The sequence below is a fragment of the Rhipicephalus microplus genome, chromosome 6 (assembly GCF_043290135.1).
Source record: "Rhipicephalus microplus isolate Deutch F79 chromosome 6, USDA_Rmic, whole genome shotgun sequence".
NCBI classification, from domain to species: Eukaryota; Metazoa; Arthropoda; class Arachnida; order Ixodida; family Ixodidae; genus Rhipicephalus; species Rhipicephalus microplus.
Genome location: NC_134705.1, coordinates 119,357,770 through 119,368,102, shown reverse-complemented (window position 1 = coordinate 119,368,102; position 10,333 = coordinate 119,357,770). Strand labels below are relative to the sequence as shown.

The following is a 10,333-nucleotide window of genomic DNA, read 5'->3' as shown; positions in this document are numbered from 1 at the left end:
GCTGTCGTACCTGCAAGAAAAACCAAACAAAAAAAGTGCAACATGACTAATCATTCCACTTACCATGATGAAAATTGCCCAAGCAAAATAGCATGAAAAATACTGCTCCCATGCTATCGTTCTGGAACAAGAATGTGGTAGTTTCTCACCAGGGTCATGGAATCCAAAGACCCATTGCATGATCTTCGTATTTCACACTCCTGCAACAACGATCTGTATCCCAACAACTATCTAGCCAAAATGTGTAATCGCTTAGCGAATGCTGAACCTTTAAGCAAGCCTGCACTAGAAACTCAAGCTGGATGGCGAGTGTCTTTAGACATCTCGAAAATGACATCGTTTAACGTGCTACTACAAACCGTGACTTCTAATGTGTTAACTGGACGATCACTTATAGCTATTGTTTCGATTGGAATGCAGAGAAGAGAGCTTACTGTGCTCAGTGCTTCAGAATACCAAAGAGCCACAGTCGAAGCGACAGGTGCAATTGCAAAGCTTTTCTTCTTCTTGACCAGTTCTGGTTTATGCCCACTACAGTGACGAGTGACTGCGATGACAATTATGATGAATATTCCCGGAATAATGGGTCAACCCACCACGGGGAATCGGTGACGACATGTGCGGCAGTAGACTACTTCGCTGAAGGAAGAAAAAAATGTCGCGAAAGTCAACTTTCATTAACACATCTTGCAAATCAGCAGCGAGAATTTTTTTTTGCGTCTAGTTGTTTCAGCTGATACTTTTAGCTATGGCGGCCACTTACAAAAGGTGTGAAAGACAAGCTGTCACACTGGTATGGTTGTCGAGGACGTCGTCAAAACAGACTTGGAGCTTCGCCTAGAGGGTCCCTTCTGAATATTTTACGTATAATGGCATCGCGCAATTTATCGTGCCCTAAAGGTAAATATATTTCATTGAATTCACGCGGTCAATGCCACCTTTTTGAGTTGGCGAATGTACCACACCTGTTCGGAGGCATAGAAACTGAGTAAAGATGCATAGTTGATTTGCGATAATATAGAAAGGGAAAACCAACAATGTTTTCTGTGCACAATGAAAAAAAAAAACCAAAGGGGCTTTCTTTACTCCATCAAAGTGCATGCACAGCTAAATAACAAGCTTTTTAAAAATATTCGAGTATTATGAGCCAGAATTACATCAGGTGCGCCATAGTAAAAGACACCGATTTTGTTTGTCACCACCGTACAACCTAATCTAACGACATGCGCGCTTTTTGCCTAACGCCTTCATCGAAATACGGTCAGCCTGGTTTATAATCAAACCCGCTTCGACTTTCTTAGCAAAAAAACACATCTGCTGCTTTGCTGAGACACAGAGGCTTTTATCAGGAGCACTATCAATGATTGCGATGAGTGATTGATATGTGGGGTTTAGCGCCCCAAAACCACCATATGATTATGAGAGACGCCGTAGAGGAGGGCTCCGGAAATTTTGACCTCCAGAGGTTCTTTAACGTGCACCCAAATCTGAGCACACGGGCCTACAACATTTCCGCCTCCATCGAAAATCCAGCCGCCGCAGCCGGGATTCGATCCCGCGACCTGCGGGTCAGCAGCCGTGTACCTTAGCCACTAGACCACGGCGGTGGGGCCATCAACGATTGCGTAAAATGCTTATGGCTGCAGCGAAAGCCTGAACGGCGTTTCGCACACACACACACAAAAAAATGATGACGTAGATGATGGCTTAAATGCATAGCTCATACCTACTCTTGGGGATTGACTAAGAAACGAGTACTTAGATAGAGCGGATCACTTATTTCTTGTAAATCTGATGAATTATAAAAAAAGTTGGAATAAATTCAAGTTTACTAATTGAGGGATTTGCAATCAAAACAGCCTTCTTTCGACTAGGAGTATTTCTACAGCAAGACAGATATCCCGGCGACAATTACACAACGGCAGTGATTTCACGTGTGGCTTTTTGGGCTTTATGACCAAAGTCCTCTACGCGTCTGTGAACAACTTCTTTCTCCTAAAAGAATGTTTGCGCACTCGCCAGCTAAGAGTCGGCAATAGCAACGTGAAGCCACTGCAGCATCTTTACCTCTATGTTGCAATGAAATGCATAGCGCAGCACTGAAGAAACAAACGCCACGCCTGCGTGAAGAGCGCAGCGCAGACACAGCGGATTGTGGAAGAGCGGAATTTCCAGAAACCAAAGCAAACTATTCTGGGGCTGCTAATTGAAGTACGCTGGATGAGGAATATGATTTTATTACTAGTTTTCAGATGAAGATGACAATGTGGCGCCTTGAAACACTAAGGCCACATTTTTGAAACTCCTCGAGGGGGACATTATGCGAGCACTTCGTAAGTGGCTGCCATATGTAAACAGTACTAAGAAAGGAACGAACTAATTATTCAATAATCTGGTGATATACACGTGTGAAATTTTATTAGCACATAATTGGCTTTCCATAATGAAAACAACATTGTCCCGTCATTGTAGTGGGTATCAACAACAAGTGGTCGAGAAGAAGAAAACCTTCTCACCGGCAGCGGCTGCGTCTACGACGGCTCTTGGAATATTTCAGGTGCTGAGAGGTAAGTTATATCGCGCCGCATTCTAGTGTTAACAAGAAGTCACCGGTGATGGGGTACGACAAAGTTCTTGACTGTTTGGAGCCTGTTAAACCGTGTCAATGTCCGAATTACCTGCTGACCCACTGACAGCCAGCAATACGGTTACAGGCTCCAGTAAAGGCTTGCATTCAGTGAAACGTGTCAAGCCCTGTAGAGGTGGCGGAACATACTATCACGATAACCACCAAAATAGGAATAAGTGTTGCAGGAGTGTGCATTTGTAGCGGCATATACGGACCGTTCGCACTCCTCAGTTGTGTGTCGCATAACCTCAATCTAGTTTGAGAAAGATAAGGTGGGAAGAAAAGATGGAAACTTGCTGTCTTTAAGCTATGCAGGGCACAAAACGTGACGTAGCGCTCATTTATCCGCTCTTTTTTTTTTTTTGCAGGAACACCAGCGGACTGACTACATGTATGCCATAGGTAACGGTCGAGATCATATCTGTTACGAATAGATCAGCTTTGGAGCCCCGCCGCGGTGGTCTAGTGGCTAAGGTACTCGGCTGCTGACCCGCAGAGCGCGGGTTCGAATCCCGGCTGCGGCGGCTGCATTCCCGATGGAGGCGGAAATGTTGTAGGCCCGTGTGCTCAGATTTGGGTGCACGTTGAAGAACCCCAGGTGGTCTAAAATTCCGTAGCCCTCCACTACGGCGTCTCTTATAATCATACAGTGGTTTTGGGACGTTAAACCCCACATATCAATGAATCAATTAGAACAGCTTTGGACATGAACCAAGCCCTGAGCAAAAGCGGTCGGCATTGTTTTTATTTTCATGAACGGCCTGGTTCATCTCGTTCCAAACCCCTCTGTGGACGAGGTTGTTATCATAAACGAAGTCTTAAGTCACAGAAAATTAATCCAACGTAACTACCCGTCTGTTCAGAGAGACAGAGACAGGAGGAATAGCGCTGAAGCAAGTGGCTTCCTAGTATAACTCTTTTTTAAATGATTCTTCGCTAGCACCCTTCACTAGCCTCCGAAAATACAAAAAATAAAGGAAACAAGCGCAATGTTCTGCCCTGGCATTTCTCGTCCTTCTGGCGCACTTCCTGACACAAGAGCAGTGTTTCACTTGACATCGTTTCGGTGCGTACTCTTGATTCGTCTATATACGCGAAACACCAACTGTGAATTGTCGCCTAGAATCTCTCGCTATGTGGTCGTCCACTTGCTTTTCTTTGTCTTGCTTGACTATCGTGCGTGGCTCACTGTTTTTATGTCTTCATCTGCACATTTAAGCGCGAAGCCTGATAAGGTCCATACTTTATGTACAGAAAGAAGGGGGGGGGGGGGGGGGGTCCAAAGGTCCCATGCCGCGCTGCCCTAGGCACACATAGCATAGTGCCATAGGAAATTCTGACTGCCTTTGTGCTTCTAAAAAATAATTTGCGAGGAAGAGATATCGCCAGTAGCTAGGTTGGCGGGGACGACAAACAAACCACTTCTTCGGCTTCGAACTCGGGGTGTTGAGGAGCTCTTTAGGTGCAACTAAATGTACCTCAGCGAGCATTTTGTGCTTCATATTAATTGAAAAGCGAGATGCATTTGAATCAGTGATTTGAAGTATCCACTGGTGAGCAGTACGAATTGCTTTTGCACTGGCTGTTTTATTTTTCATTTAAATGGGCCATACGTGCTAGTCAGTCCTGCACACTGAGATCTCATTCTGCATTGCTTTCAGAAACATCTGCGTGGCGAGGGGGGACGGAGGCCGAACCGGTCGAGTGGCACTCCCATACAATTTGTAAGTGAGAACAAATAAATCCAACTTAAAAACTTTTAAACTTGAAATTTAACAAACCCCCTGTTTTATTAACACAACCCATTCGCGTTCTCGCTACAATAGAAAGTTTTCTGTACTTGTCTTTTTTGACAGACGATAAACCACCACGTGAGAATGGTAAGACCACGTATCTTCAGTGGAAGATGCATGAAATGCACAAATATTTCGGCTACGCATCTTTATTTTCGTAACCAGATAAAAATGTGGTGCTGCTGGAAATGCGAATAAGAAAAGCGTATTGCGTCTTGCATAACAATGTGTACATATGTAGAAATAATAATAATAATAATAATAATAATAATAATAATAATAATAATAATAATAATAATAATAATAATAATAATAATAATAATAATAATAATAATAATAATAATAATAATAATAATAATAATAATAATAATAATAATGATAATAATAATAATAATAATAATAATAACAATAATAATAATATACATTCATATCTTAGTCATATAGGATGTATATATATACATTCATATATAATATGTACTATTCATTTTTTCCTCATTCTTTTTCATTATGCAAGAAGTTGGCGGGAGAAGTGTTTAATGCTGACACGACAGAATCGTTCGCCCATCTCCTCAATAATCTCCCTCTTGATTTTTCAAATGCTGCTATATCTTATGTTCCTCATTGGTGCTGAGAATAGTACTCTTGTAATACTATATATTTATTACATTCCTCATTCATGTTGCAAGTTCTCGTAAGTTTTGTAACTTTATTGATTTCTTTTATTCTCACACACAGTTATGTATCCACTCCTGCTTGGGCCCGGAAAGGGCCTGCAGTACTTGTAAATTAATAAATAAAATTGATATTATACATGTAATCCGAAGTTGAAACTACGCCAACTTACACAATTGATACAGTTCACACCGGGTGTTTCCTAAATTGTCTCCAAATCTTTTGTCTACATCAAGATATGTTCCTTTCTTCATATTTAAGAATGCCACGTGCCTCGGATCATTCTTGAAGTGCAACAAGTGAAAATACTCGATTCCCCATTTTTCAGTAACAAGTTTGACGATGCGTGCGAAAGTGGCTTGTGGTACCTTGCTACATTACAGTTGACAACATTGATCATGTCACGACCTGAAGCGATTCAGTAAGGACCTTGATTACACATCTTCTGAAGCAAGTTTAATTGCGTGCAATCGGAATTATGAGAGCAATAAGAGAATGAATGCCGATATTAGTGTGGCAACGCCTTCTTGAACTTCCAGCACGTGGTTGCCATGATATCCGCTAATCTGTTGATGTCTTCTGGTGTTTATTTATTTCATCTATTTTTCATTTCGATAGTGTTTCACTTCAGTAATCAATTTGAGTGCATTACTTCATTGAGCGAGACTTTTAGGACGCAAAGTTTATGACGTTAAAAGTTCGTTCAAGGCGCTCTGAAGTTTACATGTGACATCGACTAAATGGTGCTGTAGTTGTTCTTTCGAATAGTAAAAATGTAACTTGTACACCCATGCGTAGCCAACCAGACCACCGCCCCATGAAGTGATGTTAAAAATGTTCGGGTTTCTCTTGTTCTGTTTTCTTTTAGCTCCTCCTTATGGACCTCCATCCCCCAAGTAAGCTTTTTAGTGTCTTCTTGCTTGCCACAAAGTTTTTTATGTGCACCTTGAAAGTCTACAGAAGCACTTGCGAAATCAAGACTTCAAAGATGGCACCAAATGTGCATCATCCTGGAGGCTGTCGCGCAATAATAATTGTTAGACAAATCTACATACAAATTCTAAAGCGAACTTCTCTTCATGCTGACTACTTATCACCTATATATGTCACATTGACGGCACTATCTGACCCGATGAAGCTACGCATATTTTAACCATTAAAGCATTGCTGGTACTTTGTACGTACCTTGCTTGGTTTGTGCTCAATTGAGATTTCCTAAAATGTTGATGCTGTGACAGAATTCTGCTTGTCTTGCAATTGAGTTGTTGAGAGAAGCCACTAATGAAGTCTCGCTCTCTGCGTACTACTGTTTTAAGCGCTGAGTGATCAGGGATATTGATTGATTTGTTAGAAATGGAATGATGATTATACAATGACGCTAACTACCAGCTATGTCTCCTGCGTACATGTTCTATACTTTCGATATGGAGATGCTAACGCCAACTAAGAACGGTGCCTCGAAGCAGAGCACATGTAGAGCTCTCAAACAACGACTATGATTGCTACTACGGTTAAGAAAATGTACGTGCAGGGGCAACGTCACCGGTGTTTATCGAGGTATCATGTTGGGGAACTGAGGGGCCTCAGAGTAACCAGCAGACATCACTTCGTTCACGTAGAAGACGTTGATACGTAGGAATTTCAGTGTATACAGGTTTATAGGGCACATTTAATCTGACTGGTACACCGCGAATGATTTTTCAAGCCTTTGTGATTCAAATAGCTATGAAATATCAGAGACGATAAGACAATGAGGTGCAGCCTCGCAACAATTTCACTTTTTGTTTCCAGAATTGCTGTTTCAGTGCTTTCGATGGCCATGCAGCTCTTCTATCACAATGTAACAGAATAGCTGTCAAAAGTAACCATCAACAGACAACGAAACGATATTCTATTTGAAGGAGCCAGCAAGCACAAAATAAATCGTGAAATGCCTACTGCACGCTATTCTGTTGCGTTAAAGATCACTGAACGCACCATCACATGAATTTCTCGATAATATTTCGCAGCCGAATTGTCCGTTCAAAACGTGAGAACGGCAGACCAAGGGCGTGCTGTATGAGTTCACTACATCACGGCCGCGCGGAAACTAGTGTTATTATTAACTTTATCGCAGGCCTTTATCGACGCATAAGAGATCAAGGGCTGCGAGCAGTGTCTACCAAACACCAGGAGCAATGTACGTATTCTTTGACGTGAATTGTGACCTCTGTATGTTTGCTTTGGGAATGCTGTGACTCTTTGCAAGCGAAACAATGCAGTATTGCGCAACTTGACTTCAGTTTTCAGTGGTGTTTATTGGGGTATCATGTTGGGGAACTTAGAGGCACAAGAGGGACCTGCAGATATCACTTCGTTCATGTCGTTACGTTAATGCGTAGGAGCTTCAGTGTATACAAGTTACATGAAGGCACATTCAATCTAACTGGAACATCACGAACTATTTTCCATGCTCTTATTGTTTTATTGTCTGTGATATTTGACTCGCAGGAGTCGAATATCGGAGACGATGAGGCAATAAGGTACACCTTGACAACAATTTTCCTTTTTGTTTCCAGAATTGCCATTTCAGTGCAGCATTGCTTTTAATGACCTTGCAGCTGTTCTGGTATGAAGTAACTGAATAGCTGTATAGCTGTTAAAAAACCATTAGTAGACAGCAAAACAACAATCTATTGAGGAAGGCAGCAAGCACAGAATCAATCCTTAACTGTTTACGGCACTCTATTCTGCTTCGTGAAAGGGACACTAAAGTCAAATAACAATTTTCTTCAGAGTGAAAGCTCAATGTATAAACAATTCTAAAACGACTATATTATAGACATCAGTGCTCTATACTTACTGGAAAATTAAGGTAAATGCTCAAGAACCCATGCGCCGCAGTAGAACATTCTCCAAACGATACTGATGACGTCAGACGAACCACCTACAACTAATCACTCGTTCTAGTTGCAATAAATAAAGAACCCTCCAGGCATTAGGAGATGCAGAAAAATGCTGCTTGTTCGTTTCTTTTTGATAGATAAAAAAAAACACCGGATGTTTCTATGGAGAATAGCACAAGTGCATAGTTCAAAAATCAATTTTCGCGTGGTTAAACTTAGAGTCACTGTACAATAAAAGTAGTATATACAGTCATCATCATCATCATCATCATTATCATCATCATCATCATCATCAGCCTGACTACGTCCACTGTAGGACAAAGGCCTCTCCCATGTTCCGCCAGTTAACCCGGTCCTGTGCTTGCTGCTGCCATTTTATACCCGCAAACTTCTTAATCTCGTCTGCCCACCTAACCTTCTGTCTCCCCCTAACCCGCTTGCCTTCTCTGGGAATCCAGTCAGTTACCCTTCATGACCAGCGGTTATCCTGTCTACGCGCTACATGCCCTGCCCATGTCTATTTCTTCTTCTTGATTTCAGCTATGATATCCTTAACCCCCGTTTGTGCCCTAATCCACTCTGCTCTCTTCTTGTCTCTTAAGGTTACACCTACCATTTTTCTTTCCATTGCTCGCTGCGTCGTCCACAATTTAAGCTGAACCCTCTTTGTAAGTCTCCAGGTTTCTGCTCCGTAGCTAAGTACTGGCAAGATACAGTTGTTATATACCTTCCTCTTGAGGGATAGTGGCAATCTACCTGACATAATTTGAGAGTGCTTGCCGAATGTGCTCCACCCCATTCTTATTCTTCTAGTTACTTCAATCTCGTGGTTCGGCTCTGCGGTTATTACCTGCCCTAAGTAGACATAGTCTTTTACAACTTGAAGTGCACTATTACCTATCTCGAAGCGCTGCTCCTTGCCGAGGTTGTTGTACATTACTTCCGTTTTCTGCAGATTAATTTTAACACCCGCCTTTCTGCTCTCCTTGTCTAACTCCGTAATCATGAGTTGCAATTCGTCCCCCGAGTTACTCAGCAATGCAATGTCATCGGCGAAGCGCAGGTTACTAAGGTATTCTCCATTGACTCTTATCCCTAACTGTTCCCATTCTAGGCTTCTAAAAACCTCCTGTAAGCACGCGGTAAATAGCATTGGAGAGATTGTGTCCCCCTGCCTTACACCCTTCTTGATCGGTATTCTGTTGCTTTCTTTATGAAGCACTATGGTAGCAGTTGATCCCCTGTAGATTTCTTCGAGAATGTTTATATATACTTCATCTACGCCCTGATTCCGCAGTGTCTGCATGACGGCTGATATTTCTACTGAATCAAACGCCTTCTCGTAATCTATGAAGGCTATGTATAGTGGTTGGTTATACTCTGAGCATTTCTCTATTACCTGATTGATAGTATGAATGTGGTCAATTGTTGAGTAGCCTGTTCGAAATCCTGCTTGTTCCTTTGTTGATTGAATTCTAATGTTTTCGTTACTCTGTTAGCAATTACCTTTGTAAATAGCTTGTATAATACAGAGAGCAAGCTGATCGGCCTGTAATTCTTCAAGTCCTTGTCATCTCTTTTCTTATGTATTAAGATAATGTTAGCGTTCTTCCAAGACTCTGGTACTCTTCCCGTCAGGAGACACCTCGTAAACAGGGTGGCTAGTTTTTCTAACACAATCTGTCCTCCATCTTTCAGCAGATCTGACGTTACCTGATCCTCACCAGCAGCTTTGCCCCTTTGCATGCTCTCCAAAGCTTTTCTGACTTCTTCTATCATTACTGGCGGGGTGAAATCTGGGTTACTGCTAGTTCTTATAGTAATAAGGTCGTGGTTGTCTCGGCTACTGTACAGATCTCTGTAAAACTCCTCCACTATTTTAACTATCCTATTCATATTGGTAGTTATTTTGCCTTCTTTGTCCCTTAGTGCATAAATCCGACTTTTGCCTATCCCAAGTTTTCTCTTCAATGCTTTGACACTTCCTCCGTTTTTCAGAGCGTGTTCAATTCTCTCCATGTTATACCTTCTTACATCGCATACCTTACGTCTATTAATCAACTTCGAAAGCTCTGCCAGTTCTATTTTGTCTGTTGTACTTGACACTTTCATGATTTGGCGCTTCTTAATTAGGTTCTTCGTTTCTTGGGAAAGCTTGCCAGAGTCCTGTCTAACTACACTGCCTCCAACTTCCACTGCACACTCCCTAATGATACTCGTCAGATTATCATTCATTGTATCTACGCTAAGGTTGGTTTCCTCACTAAGTGCCGAGTACCTATTCTGCAGCGACACTCTGAATTCCTGTACTTTCCCTCTCAGTGCTAGCTGATTGATTGGCTTCTTGCGTATCA

At 41.9% G+C, this 10,333-nt stretch overlaps 1 long non-coding RNA gene across 1 annotated transcript; it reads left to right on the top strand.

Annotated features, from left to right (window-relative positions):
• Positions 1–2,499: 2,499 nt before the first annotated feature.
• On the top strand, positions 2,500–4,353 carry LOC142764905 (uncharacterized). Its single transcript, XR_012883955.1, has 3 exons — positions 2,500–2,567; positions 2,998–3,031; positions 4,291–4,353. It is a non-coding gene; the product is annotated as an uncharacterized LOC142764905 (long non-coding RNA).
• The last annotated feature ends 5,980 nt before the right edge of the window (positions 4,354–10,333 follow it).